This window comes from Equus caballus, chromosome 10 (genome assembly GCF_041296265.1).
Source record: "Equus caballus isolate H_3958 breed thoroughbred chromosome 10, TB-T2T, whole genome shotgun sequence".
Classification (NCBI taxonomy): domain Eukaryota; kingdom Metazoa; phylum Chordata; class Mammalia; order Perissodactyla; family Equidae; genus Equus; species Equus caballus.
The window spans coordinates 16,097,936-16,116,008 of NC_091693.1; the positions used below are offsets into that span (position 1 = coordinate 16,097,936).

Genomic DNA, 18,073 nt, shown 5'->3' on the forward strand with positions numbered 1-18,073 from the left:
GTAGCTACGGCCGGGGCGCGGGGGCGGGCTCGGGGGGTACCCGGGCGTCCGTGCAGCGCCCGGCACGGAGGTGGCGCTCAGTAAGTTGCACCTAATGATGATTTAAGGAGACAGGGATCAGTTTAGAGCTGGAGGGTGTTGGAGAGGGGGCGGCTGTTGGCGTTGGGAAGGTGAGAAGTAGCCGGTTTATGCCCACTGCCCCCCGCCCCCGCCCCAAGAGACGCTAAAGGTGATCATTTTAAGAATTAAAACGATGAGCAATTAAAGAAGTTTGGTGGCCTGGGGGATTGGGAGGGCGATAGTCTTTGAGTTCGTAGTTCACCCAGAGAGGGACAGGGCAATCAGGGGAGAGGGGTTCAACACTGGCTCTGAAAGGGCAGTCGGAAGAGTTTGATGGGCCCGTGGGGGTGGAAGGAGGTTAAGTTGCTCGTCTCCAAGCCGTGGAGCAAGGGGTGGTCGTGTTGCTCACGTTCTTGGCCGAAAGGAGGAAGAGGAATGAACGTGGAGCGCGGCTGCAGAGGAGATGGTGAAGCCTGGGGTTGTGGAAAGGGAGTCAGAATAAACCCGCACAAAAGGAGCAGAGTTGGTAGTCAATTTGAGGATCCGGAGGATGGTCAGAGGAGGAGTTAGGTCTTGGCATTGAGAAGAAGAAAAGTCACTCATGCCTCTTCTTGCTTCCTGAAAAAGGGGCTTTGGGGCCTGGCTGTAGAAGGATCTTGATCTCTCTCTCTCTCTCTGTCCCTCACGCAGGGAGCCCACCCTAGATACCAGTGTGGCTGGTTATGGTTAAGGAGATAGTGGTTAATTTAAGATTCCTGATGTTGGGAGCCAGCCACATCCTTGGGCTTTAGGCCCCAGGGATAGGTGGTCTCTTTAGGGTTGCAGGGCTCTGGGGACTGCGGCTGAGGAAGGGAATGGGTCACAATGGGTCCTGGGTATAGCATGGTATCCAGTCCAGGGAGTTCAGAGCAGGAAGTGGGAGAGACCTGGAGAGGCAGAGCAAGGTGTGAAGAGCAGAGGCTCCAGTTCACGTCCTGACTCCCATTTGCCCACTTCACGACCTCAGGCTGCTCACCTAACTCCTCAGAGCCTCTGTTTTCCCATCTGTAGAGTGGGTGGTAATCCCCATGCCACGGGTTTAAGAGAGGACTGAAAAAGGTTGTGTCTCAGAAGTGGCCAGGATGAGCCTTCGTGAAGATCAGTTATTGTTGGTCGCTTTAGGGCTGCTGTTAGTTGACGCTGGTCATTTTAGGGGCCAGTCTGGAGGAGTTGGTTCACAAGATTGGGGCCTGGATGTTCCTGCTGTCGCAAACTTCCAGGAGAGGGGCAGAGAGAGTGGTTAGTTTGTGGGCCCAGGGCAAGGGGCAGGGAAGATGGTGAGTTTGTGGGCTGGAGGGTTGTGGCCGGGGCAGTTGGAGAGTTTGGCTTGGGGTGGGGTAGGGGAGAGGTTCTGGTCTGCAGGTTCCCAGAAGAGGAACAGCTGTGTGTGACCGGCTGTTTGGCTTGGAGTAAGCCGTTTTTCCTCTCTGAGCCTCCTGTTTCTTTCTCTGCAAATGGAGGTGCTAATTTCTGCTATGGGAAGGATTAAATAAGATAGTCCTTGTAAGTTCCTGCCGCAGAAATAGCAGCTGCCATGATCCTGGCAGATACGTGTTTTTGTTTGTTGGGGTTGTTTTTCATGGGCAGTCTCGGAGAGGCAGTGAGGGGGTCCGAGGGGAGGGGAGAATGTCAAGAAGGAGAGTCCGTTGGAGTCTGGTTGGGAGGAGTTGAGAGGACAGTTGCTGATTGGCCTGTCCTGGGTAAGGGGTGGAGGTGGTGAGCGCTCACAGTGGGGGGCGGGGTGGGGGGTAGTCCCTCATTCCTGGGAGTTTAGAGAGGGATGGCAAGGACTGGCAGAGAGGCGATGGCGTGGAGAAATGGGTCGGTTTACCAGCTGGAGGAGGTGATCTGTCTTGGCTGGGGGAGGGCTTGAGGCGTTGGCCTCACAGTGAAGGAGCTGGGTGATCTTGGGCCCCAGGCAAGGGAAGGGTGATTGGTGAAGTTGGTGAGTCTGGACGATGAGCTTTGCAGGACAGGAAGTTGGAGGGCCTGTCCGTGCTGAGGAGCAGGGGCTAGCCTCTATGCCTGGGGAGGGCAGTGGTGGTGACCCGCCTGGGCCTCAGGCCGGCGGAGGCCTGCCAGGCCGCAGAGGAGGAAACTTGGTGCAGAAAGTTGGGCCAGGGGCTCCCTGGTTGAGAGGCCAGAGGGCCTTGGCTGGGGGCTGCAGGGGGGAGCTGGTTGGTCTCGGAGGTCTTGTTGGAGGTCTGTAAGGCGTGGGAAGGCACAGGGGCTGTCACTGGAGCTGTAAACCCAGTGGGCAGGGTGACGGAGTCCTTCTGGCGCTTCCTGGTGACATGAGCCCAAGGCCAAGGGCGAGGGAGGAGTTGACAGGTCTGAATTGGGAGAGGCGTCACTGAGAAGCCGATCTTCCATCGTAGAGATGGAGAAGTTGCCTGGGCCAGGTGGTGCCGCGGCGTCCCCGGGCTGGAGACAGCAGCGCTGGAGGGCTCTCGGGCCCCAGCTCAGGGTGCCCATTCGGCAGAGCCTTGCCGTGGGAGGAGAGCTCGGCCAGGCCCACAGCCTGGCTGGGGTGGAGGAGGGCTGGGACTGGGGCGAAGTGGTGGCCCAGCTGGGTGGGAGCCTCGGGGGCGTCTGCCTGAGGTCACGTGTCGGGGGACTCCTGCAGGTGAGACCGTCTGGAGGAGGGAGGTTGTGAGGGAGGGTCCAGGCCTTCGCAGGCTCAACCCGGCCAGCGCTCAGAGGGCCTTGGTATCTCGCACAGCGCCAGGGCCTGCTCATTTCCCTAACTGCACCGGCGGCCGGCTGATGCTCCCTTACACGGTGCTTCGTGTTGGTGGTCTCCCCCCACTGGAATGGGGGAGCAGACACTGTCCGTCCTCGTTTCCGCTTTTCCTCAGCCCCGCGAAGGACACGCAGTCACAGTGGTTGAATGAGCGCTGGTGGGTCTGTGTGCAGCCGATCTGGAAGGGGCGAGGCCAGGACAGGCGGGGGACCCGTGAAGCCAAGTGTGCTCCCAGGCCAGCCCGGCAGGAGCGTGCTGTGGCCTCCGACAGGCACTTGTTCTTGCTGAGCTTGTTTGTTCCCTCATCTGTGAAATAGGGCCAGTGATCCTGGCCCTGCTGACCACTGTCTGAGCGGCTGGAATGAACCCGCTGGGGCAGTGTCCCTGCAGCAAGCCGGTTGCGTGTGAAAGGAAGGGAAGCTTGGGGAGGAGGTGGGCTGGAAATTGTGAGTGGAAGAGGCTTCCTCAGTACTGCCAGGCTGGGCACGTGCGCGCTGCGCTTACCACGTGGATGGAAGCGGGCGCCAGTGAGGAGGGGCCAGCTGGACGCACCCCTCCCCATCCCGTGGCCCCAGCTCTTCTGAGGACCGAGGTGGGGGTCGTAGCAGGAACCCTTCCAGACCAAACTGCCAGGATGACCCGAGGCCTGGCTGGTCTTCAGTCCCACTGAGCACAGTGTGGGGAGGAGACATGGGGTTTGCAAGGCAGGCGTCAGAGAGCACATGACACCGGCCACAATCTGTGAGGCTCGTATCCCGCTTCCAGTCCTGCCAGTGACTCACTCCCCACTGCCTGACCTCCAGCCCTGGAGTCAGTCCTGAGGTGGGGGAGGGGGCTTTGCTCACCAGGAAACTCCTGTGGAAAGTGGAGATGGCTGCGGGGTGGGAGGGGCCCCAATGTGCAGCCACCTCTGGCCTCCTGAGCTTTGGGGGGCGGTGGTGAGAGGGATGGTGGGGGCAGCGGCCACGGTGTTCTTAAATCAGAAAGGGTGGAAATAGGCCTTACTGTTTGTTCGCAGTGAAACTGGGCAGCAAATTCAGTCCTTGAAACTGGTTTGACAGGTAGAAATGCACCTGTCGGTGGAGAGCAGCGGTGTTGCTGTGGAGGAGGGCGTGGGGCTGTGGGGGGCGGCTTTCCATCCGGGCCCCGCTTCACCTCCCACTGCCGGCGTTGGCACTGGACTCTGCTGTGTGACTTTGGGCAATTGTTCTCTCTGTCCACGACTTTCCTGTCTGTAAAGTGCAGCTGCCGGCAGTAGCTCCTCGTAGGCTGGTGAGGATTCAGAGAGATAACGGAGTCCAGAGCGGGTGCTCAGCAGATGTCTCCCGTGTTTTCCCTGTCGTCGCCGGTCCTCTGCCCCACCTTCAGCGCCCACCCTCAGGGGGTCTCCTGTCTGTTGTGCGTTTGTACTCGTCTTTCCCCTAGAAGCCTGCTGTCCCTCCGAGATGAGTGCCCCAGCGTCCCTCACTGGGTGTGGGAAAGACCTTGGGCTCCAGGCCTGATCTTATCTGTTACAAGCTGGGTGACCGTGGGCAAGGTGCCCAGCCTCCCTGAGCTGAAACTGAATCCACATGTCTTGGCCCCCCGCCTGCGCGGCGGCAAGGATACGAAGATTCCAGACTCCACCTGTTCGTCCTGGCCTCTCTGGATACTGGCCGATGACCTTGGACAAGTTGCAGCTCCTCCCTGAGGGCCGAGGCCCCTCCGTAGCATGGGTCCCTCAGCCCAGCCCTCGGCGGGTTCGGGACGCAGCCGGGTTGCTGGGACTGCGGTGTGAACACCTGCTCCGCACACTCCAGCCGAGGCAGGCTGCCCTCGTGCTTTCCGCCTCCAGCTCCTGATCTGTGTTCGCATCGGATCCCCTCTCCAAGGGCACATTGGCAAGCGAGCTGCCTGTGCGCTCGGTCTGGCTGGCGCACGCCGGGGCTCGGGCGCTGCACGGGCGTCGGCAGGGGCTTCTCAGACCTGGTGCCCGCGACGGCGTTGGGGAGGCAGCTCTTCGGAGTGGTCCGTCCCCTCCGTGCCAGGACAGGGCACCTCCTCAGAGGTGTGCAGGCGCTCTGGCGCCCGTCACGGGCCCCCAGAAGGAGCCCACGGTCTAGCGCGCAGTGGGCACTCCATCAGCGGCGCTGATTCGGTGCGCATGCGCGTTTCTGCAGTGAGTGTGTGGCTCTCGTCCTCTCAAGGCATCTGGCTCCAAAAGTATCAAGAAGCACCGATCCAGATGCTCCGGTCTGGACTGGCCAGAACTGAGGCAGCCTCTGGGAATGGGCGCCAGGACCCTGTGTTTCTAGAAAGCTCCCCAGGTGGCTCCGACGGCCAGGTTTGCTGTCCTCTGCTCAGGGCCCTGATTCGGCTCAGCCATTCGGCACCCAGTCCCAGGACCGCCTTCCAGACTTCAGTTGACGGGTGGCTGGGGTCAGCCTTGTAGACTTGTTTGGGAGCAAGTAGAAATGTCTGCCTTGAGGTGAGCGCAGAGATTTGAGCTGGGAAGGCAGCCTGCTGCTGAGAGCTAGAGGGGCCTGGGTTGTAACCCCTGCTCTCTGGATGACCGTAATAGTGACCTCTCACTGCCTTCCACGTGCCCGCACTGGCCTGAGTGCATATCAGCCACCCCAGGAGGTGGGTGCCATTCTTTCTAGTTTGTAGATGAGGAAGTAGAGGCACAGAGAGGTGACGTAACTTACCTGAGGTCACCAGCCATTAGTGACTGAGCTGGGATTCAAACCCAGTCTGCCCTCTTAGCCTCCACGCACCGGCTGCATGAGCTTCGGCAGGCTGCTGCCTTCAGTTCTGCATGCCGTGTGGTTTCTTCGTTTGTGAGCCATACCCTTTCTCAAATGGAGATGACACTTCCAGCCTTGCAGGCTTGTGGCAGGGGTGAGACACAGACCAAGTAAAGGGCCTGACCCAGCGGGCACTCAGGACAGGGTTCACTGTGGTTCTTGGACAGCTCCGGAGCCTGGGAGGTCTCTGCCACTCCTCTGTCCTCAACAGCGAGGGCAGACCTTGTTCCGACCCTTGGCTCAAGTTCTGCTTGTGCTACACCATGTGGTACGTGGTGGGTGCTCGGTACCTCCTGGCTGAATGCGTGACTCAGTGACCCCGTGACCAGCATTCATGCAGCGTGGCCAGGCCGTGCTGGGTGTGAGGGGCCGGGGCGACGGGCCCAGTCCCTGCCTCCCTGAGGTCACAGTCAAGTGAGGGAGACACACAGTAACAATTCTTATCAGACTGGGGCCCAGGACTCTGACTAGGAAGAGCGCCAGGCTGTGTGCTGGCCGGCCGACAGGGCAAAAGCGGCTTCCTGGAGGAAGGGCCCTCTGAGGCCTAAAGGAATCGCAGGAGGTAGCCACGTGAGGAGCGGTGGAAGTATGTGCCAGGGTTGGGGGCAGAGTGAGCGAGCAAGGTGCACCTGAGGAACAGAAGAAGGCCCATCTTCCTGGAGTGGGGAGTCTGGAGACGGGGGCAGGAGGGTGAGAGGTGAGGCGGGAGGAGGCGGGAGAGCCCGCCTGGCTGGGGCCCGTGGCAGGGAGCCAGCAGAGGACTTTGAGAAGGGGCCTGGTTCTTTTAACAGAACCTTGGGGGAGGTGGAGGGGATGAGACGGAGGCCAGGAGACCAGGGAGGTGGCCATGGGCCAGGAGCCTGTAGGACTCCCCACTTCATGTGGCCCTGCTTTGGCTGACCCTGACATGTGACTTCATTGATGTATGCATCAGACTTGTCTGAGCCTCCCCGGGAGGGGTTTGCCATTACCATTGTTTCTGTAGCACCTGTAAGGTGCAGTTTCCCCCATCCGATCTCTCCTCGGGTCTCGGTGCTCCTCCCCCCTCCCTCTGCCTGCAGTTGGTTCAGCCTGCCCAGGTGGGGTGATGGGCGGCATGCGAGCTATGCACTCCTCCCTCCCCCTTGTGACCTCAGCAGTGGCTTCACCTCCACAGTCCCTTTAGGCCCCACACTTCCCAGCTCCAGAAAGTTCTAAAAACGGTCTCTGACCCTGCTGGGGTCTTCTCTTGTCACTCTTCAAAAATCCAGGACGTTCTGAATTCCAGAACCCACCTGGCCCGAGGGTTTCCAGTAGGAGTCCCCCGGAGCCCCCAGCGGGCCTCACTGCATATCTGTGAAATGGTAGTGACAAGAGAAGCGGCACAGGCCCGGGCTTTGCAGCCCACCGCGCAGTCCAGCTCTGCCCCTGGGTGAGTCACACGACTTCTCCGCCTCGGGATCCCCGTTCATGTGGGCATCGGGGATGAGAGTCTTCCTTCCTTGGAAAGTGACTGGAACAGTAACTAGCTGTTGCAGGCACTGAGTAAGGCCTTGGTAAGGTTGAATGAGGCGTGTCTCTGCCAGGAGCCTGCCCCGGCTCCCGCTTCTCTAAAAGCAAGATGACAGTCCCTCCTCTCTGGGTGATATGGGCTAGGCGAGCCATGTGCCCAGGTGGGAATTTAGCTGTGTGAATTCGGGTACATTCAGGCACCTCCTTGTGGTACATCTTCCCCTGTGTGAAGCCATTTTGGCAATCGAGCAGTGCATTTCAGAGCTGTCAGACTCCTGGAGGAGCCAGGCCTCAGGCCTTCAGAGCTGGGAGCATACCCCAACTCCAGCCTCAAGCGGCTCTGGGGAGAATGTCCTGGGTCCTGGCCCCGGATGCTGCTCGGATGAGGGTGGCCCGTGGCACCTTTGGCAGCTGGGGTGGATTTGGGGTGGCCCCTTGGTGGCTGAGCCCAGGTAGGGCCCCTGGGCTGGAGCTGCAATGAGAGGCTGGGGTCTGGTGTTTCAGTTAGTGTGGGAGAGGTGGAGGGGTCCCCAGTTCCAGGAAGGGGTTCAGAGGCTGGGTGACAACAGGAATTACAGACATACATCCCTCATGCTTTGTCATGTTTCCCTGCGTTTGGAAGGCATTCCCACGAAGGCAGGGCCCATTGTGGTCCAGCTCCCCTCTGTGTCGCCAGAACCTCTCGCAGTGCCTGGTGCTCGCAGGCCCTCCCACTGGATGGATTGGTGGTGGATGGAGGTAGACAGTAGGCGCTGTAAAGTTTTCTCACCCTTTCATCACTCTGCAGTGGGTGTGGAGCTGTTGCCTCCAAGTGGGGGTGGTGGTTTGGAAGGGTCTGCTGACAGCGCCTGGCTCATGTGACTTGCCTCTCGCCCTCTCCCTTTCCAGCAGAAGCCTGGGCTGGGAGCCCTTCCGTCTGATGCTTCAGGGCCTTCTTGGATCCCAGCTGGGTTGTCCTCCCTGGTCGGGTGGGTGGGCTCCTCTTGGAACCCGCTGGGGTCGGACTCGTGTGCCACCTTCACACCCACCCCTCTGTCTCTCCACAGGCCGAGTCTCGTGCCAGCTGCCGTCAGCGGGTTTGTGGGAGGGCCGCTCGGGTTCCTGCAGCCCTCCCCTTTCTGCAGAGCAGAGCACCTTCACGCCAAACTGGCCCGGTGCCTCAGAGCAGGCGGGCTGTGGGTGGGAGGGAGGGGCTCCCAGAAGACGAGAGCAGGTCCCATGGAAGTGGCCTTGCCCAGGGGTCATGCTTCCAGTGGCAGTGGCAGCAGTAATCACAGCCTTCTTCTGTGGAGCCCTCTCCAGCTCTGAGCTCTTCACCGGCACGTACTCGTTTAATCTCCGCAGCTGACCGAGGGGGAGCCGAGGCCCGCGGGGGACTAAGGCCACCCGGCTGGTCAGGAGAGGAGCCCGTCCAAAGCAGAAGGCATGGTCCTTGTCCTCTGAGGCTTCTTCCAAGCACAGGATAGAGCCCACACCCCTGAGCTGGGGGCAGGCCCTTCCGAGCGAGCGGGCGGGCGGATGTCCATCCCTCCCTCCTGACCCGCAGGCGCCAGCTCCCTCTGCCCAGCCTGCCCTGGCAGTGCCCAGCCTGTCCCGACCACCCCCTCTCTTTCCCCGCTGCTCTGCCGCCACCGCCTCGGTGAGGCCCACCCTCTTCCCAGACAGACACTGCTGTGCCCTCCTGCTTCCCATGACACCTCCGCACACCATTCTTATTTGTTTGGGTCCGTCTCCCCTCACTGGACCCAGAAGCTCCTTGAGGGACTGCATCTCGTCTGTCCGGCGCCCCGGGGGAGGCAAACCACGCCACACACCCAGGGACCTGAGAGACTCGGGGCATAGTGGGTCCGCCAACGAGCGCCCTGTGCCAGGTGCCTCGGAGCCCCCCAGCCCGGCCGGTGGGGGCTGTGGAGAGAGCGCGAGGGAAAGAAGATGTCATTTGGGGGGCCGGGCCCAGTGCCGAGTGGTTGAGTTCACCTGTTCTGCTTCAACGGCCCAGGGTTTCGCTGGTTCGGATCCTGGGCATGGACATGGCACCACTCATGAGGCCACGCTGAGGTGGCATCCCACATAACAGAGCCAGAAGGACCCACAACTAGGATATACAACTATGTACTGGGGGGCTTTGGGGAGAAGAAGAAGAAGAGGAGGAGGAAAAAAGAAAGATTGGCAACAGATGTTAGCTCAGGTGCCAATCTTTTAGAAAAAATAAATGTTCACTGGATCCTTTGTTCACACATCCATCCATCCATTCATTCATTTCTTCCCTGCCAACCCACATTTATTTCCCTTCGACTGTGCTCCCCTGTGCCAGATGGAGGAGTCCTGACTGCTCTCCCTCCTCTCCTGTGCTCCCTCCTCGTTCCGGAAAGAGCAGACCCTGTTACCCCCTGCTTCAGGTCCTGCCTGGTGACCCACTCCTCCAGCCGCCTGTCGCACCCGATCCAGAGCACCTGCCACCCTCGCCACCATGATCCCCCTCCCCAGCCTCCCTCTAGCTTCAAGTGCAGTGGCTTCCTCTCAGTTCCCAGAAGGTGCAAGGAGCTCCCCACAGCCTGTCCTGGAGTGCTGGTCTTGCTCTCATGGCTCCAGCTCGTCCTTCCAGTACCAGCAAACCCTTCCTTCTTGGCCGTCTGAGTGGGTCCCCATCAGGTGATCAGTGACCTGTCTGTCTGCAGGCCTGCCGGTGTTCCCTCTTGCCCCCTGGACTGTGAGCGTCATGAGAGTGGGCGTGGGTTGGGTTTGGTGCCACTGTTTCCCCTGGTGCCCACAGCCCGTGTCCCCGTGCCTGGCTCTAAGCAGGATCTTAGATGGTAGGTGGAGGAGGAAGCGCTGTGTGGTGCTGGGCCTTGGCTGCTAGACAGGGCCTGCCCTCACATAGCCCGGGGCCAGAAAAGGGAGTGTGAGGAGAGGAGGAGGGCACCAGACCTGCCTCTGGTGCCCCCTGCCTGATCCGGCAGACCCCCGAGCTAGCCAGCCTGGTGTGGAGTGCAGGACTCAGATGCAGACCCATCTTTGCTGTTGACTTGCTGTGGGTTATAGGCCAAGGCACTGCCTTCTCTGTGCAGCAAGATGGTGTCCGAGGTCCTTTCCCACTGTATGTGTTTCCCCATCTCTCTGCGTAGGTCACCCACCATTTAGGGAACTGACTGGGTCCCAGCACCTCCTCCCCGTCATGGGTGGGGCCGAGAGAGCCCAGGTTCTGGGAACTGATCTGCCTTCCTACCTTTGTGCCAGGTGACCTGATGCTCTGTCCTCTCAACAACAGAGTGTGTCACAGGAGGAGGTGGGGGATGTCAGTGGCTCTGACTGCCAGCCACCCAGCTCAGGCCTCTGTCCTCTCCCCTCCCCTTTGTCTCTCTCCTTGCCCTGTAACCCTCTTGTTTCCTGGGCTTGGGATCCTCACTTCCTGACCCAGTCTCCCTGCTTGGATGAGAGTGACCAGGAAGTGCTGTGTTCCCCTGGGGGCCTTCTTCCTTGCTGGGCCTGGGCTCAGCCTCCAGGATCTGCAGTGCTGAGCTCCCCCATCCCAGCCCTGCCCACTCTGGGTCGTCCCTGTGCAGGGATGGGTCTGTCTCCCCCACTGGGCCCTGAGCCCCAGGAGGGCAGGGCCGGGACTGCCTCGGTCAGTGCTGGGTCCCTGCACAGCTGCAGGCACAGAACAGGTGCTCAGTGAGTGTCGTTCCATGAGGATGGGGTTAGGGGGTGGGTAGGTACAGGTAGAGCCTGGAAACCGTGCTCTTCATGGAACCCTGCTTGGAGCTCCCATGTCTGCTGTCAGCTTGACCCTGTCTGGTCCTGGAGAAAGACATCCTAGGCCAGTGAGGCCCGCGGGTGGAGCAGGCATGAGAAGGCGGGGCCAGCTGACCTGCTGCACCACCGCCAGCTGTTGGGTCCAGATGCCCGTGCTCACCGACCACCCACGTCCCCATCTCCAGAGTCGGGATTGTCAGGAGAAATCTCCTTGTTCAGACAGGCCAGGCAGAGGCAGGGGAGCCGTGGCCTGGCCCTAGGACAGCACTCCTGCCTCTCTCCTCAGCCTCCTCCGGATCTCTGAGTGACTGTCCTCAGTGAGGGTGGGGGAAGAGGTCTGCCCCGGGCCTGGGTTCCCCGCCCCCACTTGCTGTGTGACGTTGTTGTAGTAGGAAAGGCCTGGGCTCTGGGAAAGGGAGACCCCCGCTCCAGCCCGCCGTGGAGTCTCACTGTCTCCTCCTGGGACGGAGCTGGGGAGAAGGGGGGGGCGGTCGCCCTGGAAGCTGGTGATGCTTGTGACTAGGGAAAGGAGCCCCATCTTGGTGTTTTTCTGACTTTAAAAGTAAGGTATGTTTGTTTTGAAAAAAAAAAAAAGTTGGAACGTCTAAAGAGAATGAAAATCACTTGTTAATCTCACCATCTGGAATTTATTTATTTATTTTTAAGATTTTATTTTTTTCCTTTTTCTCCCCAAAGCCCCCCGGTACATAGTTGTATATTCTTTGTTCTGGGTCCTTCTTAGTTGTGGTATGTGGGACGCTGCCTCAGCATGGTTTGATGAGCAGTGCCATGTCTGCGCCCAGGTTTTGAACTGATGAAACACTGGGCCGCCTGCAGCGGAGCCCGCAAACTTAACCACTTGGCCACGGGGCCAGCCCCTGGAATTTTTTTTAGAACAACTCCATTGAGATGTAACTCACGTACATATCACCCATTTAAAGTGTACCAAAATTCATTAGTTTTCAGTTTTTCACGGAGCTGTGCGTCTGTGATCACAGTCAGTTTTAGAACATTTTCATTACCCCCACAAAACCTCCCATACCCCCCAGCGATCCATCCCAACCCTCTCTCCCCCACCCCCCCCCCCCCCCCCCCGCCCCCCCCCCCCCCCCGACCAAGGCAGCCCCTGATCTGCTTTCTGTCTCTCTAGCTTTTGGACGTTTCATGTAAATGGAATCATACAATATGTGGCCTTTTTTGTCTGGCTCTTTTCATATAGCATAATATTTTCAAAGTTTGCCCACATTGTGTGAGTATCTGTCCTTCATTCCTTGTTTTTGCTGAATAATGTTCCATTGTATGGACACACCACGTCTTATTTATCTGTTCATCCGTTGATGTACATTTGGGTTGTTTCCACTTTCTGGCTCTTATGAATAACACTGCCGTGGCTATTAATGTATGGGTTTTGTGTGGATGTATGTTTTCATTTCTCTAGAGTAAAATTGCTGGGTCACGTGGTGACTGTTTAACCATTGAACAACTGCCGGACCATATTCCCAAGTGACTGCCCCACTTGACATCCCCTCCACTGTGTGAGGGCTCCGGTCCCTCCACATCCTTGTCTGCCCTTTTGGGTCTAGCCACCCTGCAGGGTGTGAAGTGGTAACTTGTGATTTTGATCTGCATTTCCGTGATGGCGTATGATGTGGAGCATCTTTTCATGTGCCTCTTGGGCTCTTGTGTATCTTTGGAGAAATGTCTGTTGAGATCCATTGCCCATGTTAAAATGGGATTGTTTATCTTCTTCTTATTGAGTTGTAAGGCTTCTAAATGTGTTCTGATGCAAGACTTGTCAGAGAACTGTTGCACCGCGTGGAACATTGTCAGCGTAAATGCCGGAGCATTCTGTCCGTCTCTCTTCAATGGCTAGACCCCTGCCGCAGACAGACAGAAAACAACTGGGAGAAGCCTGTACACAGCTAAGCATTCTGTGTTTTCACTGCATTTTCCCTTTTTTTTGCAAAGCACGATTAAAATACATCACTGGGCTGTTGCAATTTGTTCTGGCCCTTTCCGCATTGCTGAGCATTTAGGTCCTTTCCAGTTTTCAGTCGCATAAATAATGCAGTGATGATCATCTGTCCATAAATCTTTATGTTCGTCATGGGGAGCTTTCTTAGAAGAAATTCTTAGAGGGTCATTTTACCAGGTCAGAGGGTAGGGGACCCTTGACGCCTCAGATACCATCTGTGCCTGCATAGGACTATAAACCTTGAGCCACAGGACTTGTTTGATTCTCTTGATCTTTTTTTTTTTTGAATGAATGAATAATGACACAGCCCACCTGCCACATCTGCAGAGGCTCAGTGAGTCCCAGGAGCCCAGACTGTAGCTCCTCCCACAGCCAGGGCCACCCTGGCGTGAACACGCCATGTGTCAGGTTCCCTTTTATCCTATGCTGTCACCCCCTGGGGAGTCCCTGATCTCCTAGGAGTAGCCTTCTCTGGCCCTGCAGGCTCTGGCCCCGCCAGATCTCCTGCCTCATCTCAGGCTGCCCGCCTCCATGCCCAGGTTTGGCTCCAGCATCCACGTGCCGGGCCTCTGCACTGACTCTTTCCTCTGTCTCAGAGCATTTCCCCAACTCGTGTGTGGCTACTGTTTGTCTCTTTCCGTCTGCTTACTGACTTGTGCACCTCTGCTCCTGTGTCAGCAACGTGGGAGGGATGTTCGGCTGCTGTGTTCGCTGTGCCCTCCCTGGTATCTAGAACAGTACCTGGCACAGGGCAGGTGCTAGAGAAATATTTGAAGGAACCGGGAAACTTCTGACTCTTCCTCATCCTTTAGATCTTGGCTGAAATGTTCCTTTGTCTCTAGGTCTTTCCTCACTACGCCATCCCCAATCTAATTTTGTATTGCTTTGATTTTTCCTATATTTTTGTCTTATAACTTGTCACTTTTATTTGTGGCTTGTCTGCCTTCCTGGCAGTTATTCCCCATCTGGAGATTGGATCTCTTTTGTCTCCATTGCCTGTTCAGCCAGGCTGTTTGGTACAGAACGAATGAATAAATGTGTCCTTCAGTTCCCAACCAGGCCTCCCGGGGTCAGCGGTGTGACTCCCCTTCTCTAGGTGGGGAGAGTCGGGTTGGGTAGTGGGCAGTTCCAGGCACCCAGTCTCCATCCCTGGAGCCTTTGCTGGACAGTAAACCACTCGTGGTGACTTGATTTTAAAATTCCAAACTCAAACTCTTGCAGAGCCTGCAAGCCCAGCTGGCCACCTGGCACCCCTCATGGCAGCCTGAGGCGGGCATCCTGAGATTGCCACCTGCGACGGCCCCAGACTCTCTCAGAGGCCCCCTGCCCCCAGGTTGGCCTGTCACCTACCTAGGACTATGGTGGGTGGCAGCATTGGGAAGCAATGATCCACTGAGTGACTTACAGACCTTTTTCAAGCCCCTTGATGCCCCCAGCCCTGTGCTGGGTGTCTTGCCAGTTCACTTCATTTGACCCTGGCAGCAACCTTCCGTTCCCCAGAGGCACCGTCAGGTCTGTCTCCTCTGAGTCTTTGCACACGCTCTTCCCTCTGCTGCAACACTCTTCCCCTCCCTCTGTTTTTTAAATTAGTGTTATTACATTCCCTTCTTGGCATGCGAACTGTCCGTGTAACATACACCGCAGTTAGCGTGTGATGAATGAGGACCTAGGAGCCTGCCTCCCAATGTAGGGGAGAGGGGACATTGCCAGGCGTGCGCCGCTGCCCCTGAGCACGTGGCTGGAGTGCAGAGCCCCGTGACGCTCTCCTGAAGGCTGGGATTGACATGCCGCCTTTTTGTTTGTTTGTTTTATCACCTGTGTGTGTGTATGCTGGAAAGTATGGTGTTTAGTTTTGCTTGTTTTTGAGTTTTATGAAAACGGCTTTGTCATGAGTGGACTCTGGGGTCTTGCTTTTCCTCTTAGCATGCGTTTCCCAGTTTCACCCGTGCACGTGCTCTAGAGTCTTCCGTCATGGCGCTTTAGCTCTTGCCTCGTGCTGTTGGGAGTTCGGGCTGTTTCCAGTTGTCAGTGTTACAAGGTGGTGCAGCTGAGACCCTTGCGATGCGCGTCCCCTGGGGTGTGCGCAGGACTGTGTCCAGGCCGCTGACCTGGGAGTGGGCTTGCCGCTCGGCGCTCGGGGATGTGTGCAGCTTTGCGCGTTAAGGCCAGGCTCTCAAGCAGCTCGTCCTCCGGTAGCTGACTGCTCCTACTCATTCGCCGAGGTCTCCGTCGGCTTGTATTCCGGAGCACCTGCTGGGTGCCAGGTGCAGTTATGTTCTGGGCTGTGACGGTGAATGAGACTCAGTCAGGGCCCACCGTGACCAGTCGTGTTAGGTGGCCCCTCCTCCAGGAAGCCCTCCCTGACCCCCAGACCAGGTTAGGCTCTCTCCTGGGCTCCCCTGCCTTAGCCCTGCCCATTCTGGTCATCACTGTCTAGTTGTCTAGGGACAGGTCTGTCTCCCCACTGGATTAGGAGCCCCCTGTGGACAGGGGCCAGAGCTGTTTTGGCTGCTGTGTCCTCAGCATCACTCCACACAGGCTGGGGCCCAGAGCAGGTGTTCAGTGAAGGATCCCGAGTTCCTGCTAAGACGCTACCTTTGAGGCAGGTGGAATTAAGAGGAAGAAATGGAACCTAGTATCCAGTACTTGTGGGAGTTCGACCTGTGCCCCTGGCCCATCTGGCCCAGAGCCCAGCACTTCCGCAAATGGCTGAGCCCACAAGATGCCTGGACCTGGGCTTGGCCCTGTGGCAGATGGAGGGGACACGACCTCCGCCCTCAGCAGCTTAGGCAGGAGTCGCTGTCCCGCTGCTCCCCGCTCCGACCGTGTGCAAGGCTGCGGCAGCGGGACCGGCAGGGGCGCCTCTCGGAGAGCGAGGCCGTGCCAGCCCTCTGCCAGCCGGTTGGCGTGGCTGTCCTTTTGAAGAGGGTGAGACGAGGAGGCTGTGCGAAGCCTTACAAAAAGTGGGTGAGGCAGGGGTCGTGGGTCCCGAGGAGCGGTTGGGGCTGTGCGGGACCATCGTGGGTGCAGAGGCCAGGCACAGCAGGCGTCACGGTGGCTGGCATTTGCAGCCCCCACTGCATGCCAGGCGCGGCACCGAGTTCTGCCTGCATCAGCCGTCTGTCCGCGTTTCATCCCACGACGTGGGTGGGATTGCGGCCCCATTTCAGAGGTGGGGGGACCCTCGGGCACAGAGGGTGGCGGCCAGCTCAGCGGGCTGGTTGGGGTGAGCCTGGCAGTGCCCCAGGAGCCTGGCGCCTTCAGCCCTGTGCTGCATGGTGGCGGCCAGCAGGCCTGCCTGGAGCCCGGGCAGAGAGCTTTCCCTCCTGGCCACGGGACTCTTCGCGGCAGGGCTGGGAGACGGGAGCAGCATCTCCCCTCTGCTGAGGGGCAGCCCAAGGCACATCCACGTCGGGAGGCGAGTCCAGCTGCCGGGGCGCCTCCGTCCCTGAGCCCACGTGCGCCCCCGCCTCCCCAGGAGGCTCTCTTCTCCTGCCGCCCTCTGGTGCTCCTGTGTCCCCGGGGCTTCACTTCCGCACCTTCAGGCACCCAGCCCTGGGTAAATATTTGCCTCTGGGCGAACAGAAGCACGTGTGACCAGTGTTTCCGAGCTGGGGGTGGGGACAGGTGGAAGCAGCTGGCCTGGGGCGGGCAGGCGCTCGTGCGCCTCGGCTGGAGCCCAGCGCTGTGTTTGCCCTGTGCTCATCCGGCTCCCGCTCTGCGGCGTTGCCCAGGCGTCTGGCCCTGGCCAGATGATGATGGTGGCTCCTGTTTACCAAGCACCAAGCCTGTGCCAGGCGCTTTACATGCGTGATCTCGGTAGTTGCTTCCAGAAGCCTGTGTCTCCATCTCATGTCTCCATCTCACTGGCTCCATTTTCCACATGAGGAGAATCAGCCATAAAGAGATTAGGGCCCTCTCCCGTGCTGGTTGCGGCCTGTTTAAGTTGTCGGGGCCAGAATCCATTTAGGGCCGCATGAGGTAAATGAGGGTGGTTGCCTCGGCCAGTTCCCGGGGGGTTCTGAAAGCCAACAGGAACCAGGACTGTGCCAACTTCCAGGCCACATGCATTCCTGTGTGGTTCCTCTTTCTGTCTGGTCACAGGCCAGACAGGCCTGGCCATGCTGGTGGCCCGGCAGGACTGCTCAGTCTAAGTCGCTGACCCAGGCGGCTCCTGCGGGCTTAGTGAAGATCCCACATCCTTCCTGTCAAGTGGGGCCAAGGACCGGGCTCGCTCTGCTGGGGCAGTTCTCAGAGAAGGGGGCCCGGGCTCTGCAGACACCCTCAGGCGCACAGACACATGACCTGACTCCAGACGTCAGGCCCTCGGCCACCGTGCCACACCGTTCCCTGTGGTTAGAAGGTGGATGTGGTCACAGTGTGCAAGTCCTCAGGTGTATACGTCCCTTTGGGAAGCCCCTTCCAGCTGGGGCTCGAGGAGACCACAAAGGAACCCCCTACACACACACACAGACACATCCCAGGAGAAAGCCGTCAGTTAGTGGGACAGTCTTGGGCACGGGTCTTCTGTGGGTGTCATTAGTCTGCACTCACAGGGTTGGATGTGTTTTCCTGGTGGTTCAGGCAGGCAGTCAGCTGGTATTGTGTTCTATGGCAGTCCTGTGCTGGGGACACAGCAGTGGCCAAGACAAACCTGGCCCCACCTCATGGGCTCACTGTCCAAAAGGGGAGGTGAGAGAGACAAGTCAGCCAAGCAGCCAACAGGACCCACAGAAGGATGTGGAAGGAAATGAGCCAAGGCTGGGGTAGATAATAAGGTGGCGAGGCTGGCAGGTGGGTACCTGGCTCAGGTAAGAATATTGAAGACAGCAGCCTGCTCCATGGGACAGGGCCATCCCCCCCGCTGCCGACTGACCAGGGCTTTGAGGTAAGGCAGGCCTCCCTGTGCCGTCCCTTCTGTTCTGGCTCTGTGTCTTTGGCAAGTGCTCCACCTCCCCCAGCCTCAGTTTCCTCTTCATGAAAGGGTGGGGGACAAGTGTCTGCACCCCACACAGGGCTTGTGAACAGGAAGGTGGTGAGGGGTGACGAAGAGCAAGGCCAGGGAGCCAGGCTGCTTGGGCCTGAACCCTGCCTCTTCCGTATTGGCTCTGTGATGCTGTGACCTCGGGCAGGCTGCTTCATGCCCCCTGCCTCCGATTCCCCCTTTGAAGAGTGGGGATGGTAAGTCACACCTCACAGGGTTGTGGAAAGCAGTAAATGAGGTAA

The 18,073-nt window shown here is 58.7% G+C and overlaps 1 protein-coding gene and 1 long non-coding RNA gene across 4 annotated transcripts in view; both read left to right on the forward strand.

Moving 5' to 3' along the window:
- Positions 1-18,073, forward strand: part of PPP1R37 (protein phosphatase 1 regulatory subunit 37) — a 39,916-nt gene that overhangs the window by 2,022 nt on the left and 19,821 nt on the right. The gene's annotated exons all lie outside the window — the stretch shown is intronic.
- LOC138915729 (uncharacterized) lies at positions 6,051-9,358 on the forward strand. 3 transcript variants are annotated; one of them, XR_011421890.1, is made up of 3 exons: positions 6,051-6,214; positions 6,879-7,039; positions 8,166-9,358. It is a non-coding gene; the product is annotated as an uncharacterized lncRNA (long non-coding RNA). The 3 variants fall into 3 exon arrangements; XR_011421889.1 differs by having other exon boundaries at positions 6,074-6,325; XR_011421888.1 differs by lacking the exon at positions 6,051-6,214 and having other exon boundaries at positions 6,786-7,039.